This window comes from Aythya fuligula, chromosome 21 (genome assembly GCF_009819795.1).
Source record: "Aythya fuligula isolate bAytFul2 chromosome 21, bAytFul2.pri, whole genome shotgun sequence".
NCBI lineage: Eukaryota > Metazoa > Chordata > Aves > Anseriformes > Anatidae > Aythya > Aythya fuligula.
In genome coordinates, this window is record NC_045579.1 from 5019906 (window position 1) to 5022421 (window position 2516).

Genomic DNA, 2516 nt, shown 5'->3' on the forward strand with positions numbered 1-2516 from the left:
AATATAAAACCTTGCACCAGCAACCTTATTTCACACACGGGTCACTCTGAAGAACCCCCAAGAAATGTTGAGTATTACTGACCTCTTTTCTAGCCGCCTGTCGTTTCCATGGCTTTGCCACAAGATGGGGCAGTAATTCCATCTTCGCCTTGAGTAAGAGGCGGCTGGATGGCTGTGAGCGAGTGTGTTTGGTGGGGAGAGCACGAAAGATCCTAATGAAGAGCTGAAACAGCATCCAGACAGCTCAGCTTGAGTGTTTTGCAGAAGGCAACTGAAGTGCCCATGAGCTCTTTGATTCCAAACTGCTCTTTTGCCTGCTGTTGTATTTAGGTTTGTGCTAGGAGCTGTTGTATATTACCCCAATCGACAGCCTGGGTTTATAACAGGTTGGGAAGCCAAATTTATATCTAAGGGTTCTATCACAGGAGTACTCTAGGCTTTATCTGCTTATCAAGCCGTTGTGTGTGTCGATGAATGGTAATGCGCCTACTACTGCACTGCCTTAAAAAAAATCTCTGCACCAAGGCGTAGGCATTGTTCCTTATCTATAACAGGCAATTCAGGGAAAATCCCAGCTTTTGCCTTTTGGATATTATTCTTAGCATAGTTAGGGAAGGTGGAACTATTTTGAGTAAAAGGCAAATTGCATAAGTAGAGATTGGAAGCGCTAGTCACAAGTTTCTTGCCTGACTGTTCAGTTTCCTTTCCAGCTTTACACGCAGTTCATACGGTGTTTACAAATTGTACTTGGGCTGTTGCATGCAGATGTAATGTGGCTTCTTGCAATACTTTCCTTATTTCTAATCTTTCCTCATGTACAATTGGTGTTGCATTCTTAACTATTCCAGTTATTGTTGCAATGGTTCGGAGAGAAAACTATTTTCAGTCACTTTGAGATCTTTGGTTTGCTATTAAGCTCAATATCAGCCTATTTTTATTTTATTTTATTTTATTTTTTTTTGCAAACAGATTGAATACTGTTTCAGGTGTTTATGCATGGGTAAGACTCAGGTGCTTTGGAACTGTTGCAACCAAGATGTAAGAACAAGCAGCAAGGTAGCAATTTTTTTTTTTACATATAATACAAAAGCTGTAGTGAAGGTTGGAGGAAAGGTAACAACTGTGCTGACACTTGTTGCAGCCCTAAACGGAGAAAATTATCCAGGCAGGAGCTGGTGAGTTAATTTGTCCCAGTGGACCACTTTGCCTTGTGCTTGGAAATGTTCGGATTCGCTTCCCCCAAACCTGAGGATGTAGTCTTGGCATTTGGCTCTTGGGATGAGAAAGGGGATGTTGCAGGCAGACAGATGCAGCCTGTACCAGCAGACCGAAAAAGTGATTACCCCATTCCAGCCTTGAATGTCATTTCTTGCCATGGTGTGTGGATCTGTCAGGCTGTTTAGCTGCAATATGACAGATTGTCCTATTAATGTGTCATCAAGTGCACTTTTACAAATTCATGGCTTGTCTACAACTAACCTGAAAAAAAGAGGCTTAAGTATGAGAAGGCGCCAAAGAAAGTTAAATATTATTAACAAATAAAGTCTGCCACGTAGTTTTGATGGAATGTGAGCTGGTTGGGGGAGGGGAGATATGCTGTTAACTATTTCGCTTCTCTGCAACTCTCTTTTTGCTCTCACTTTTTCCCAAACTCCATTTCTCTCCCTGAAAAGGTGCTTTAAGAAAATCTTGACTTTTAAGAGTTCTTGATTTTGTGCTCAGATTGTTTGTGCCTCAGTTTCCCTGAGACAGGTAACAGAGACAGCAGAATGGATGCTCCTGATCCACCTAAAGTCCAATGAAATACTGCACTGGCATTACCTGGATTACAGAAAACATGGTAAGGAGATTGTTAAAGCAAGCCTGTTGCTTGCTGACTGCGTGAGAGACTTCAAATTTTTATCATTCTCGGACTTTTTTGTGGTACAAGCTCAGATCAATTTTATAGAGAGAATCGGAAGATTTGTTCCTGGTGGTGGGCAACAGGCAAAGATTAGCAGGCTGTCCAAGTGCTTTAACATCTCTCTTACGCAATGTTTGCAGGAGATTTGGATCCTTTGGTTTTCTGCTCTTTTTAGTAATGAGCCCGCCCTCCAGTAAATAAATCAGAAAGCCCCCACTGAGCCAGCCTCTAATGAGAGCTGGGGGGAAAACGTGTGAAGCAGCTAACCCGAGGAGAAAGCAAGAGGGCTGATGTATGGATGTGTGTTGCGATGCTGAGTGCATATTCCAAGCCACATATTTTTAGCACTACCACACACTCGTGTACAGTTTTACAAACTTCCCAGAAAAATGGTGATTTCTCTGAGATAATGAAGGGGAGGTACAGAATAGGGCTGAGGGGAGGGAGGAGGGAACGGGCATTGATTTAAATCTGCCTGGCACACAGGCCAGCTCCACTTATCAGTGAGTCTAATAGGAATGTGAAGAGAATAGGCTTGACAGCTCATTAGAATGTGATCCCTCCTCCTTTTTTTTTTCTTTTTTTTTTTTTCCCCTTTCTTCAAGTTGATGGA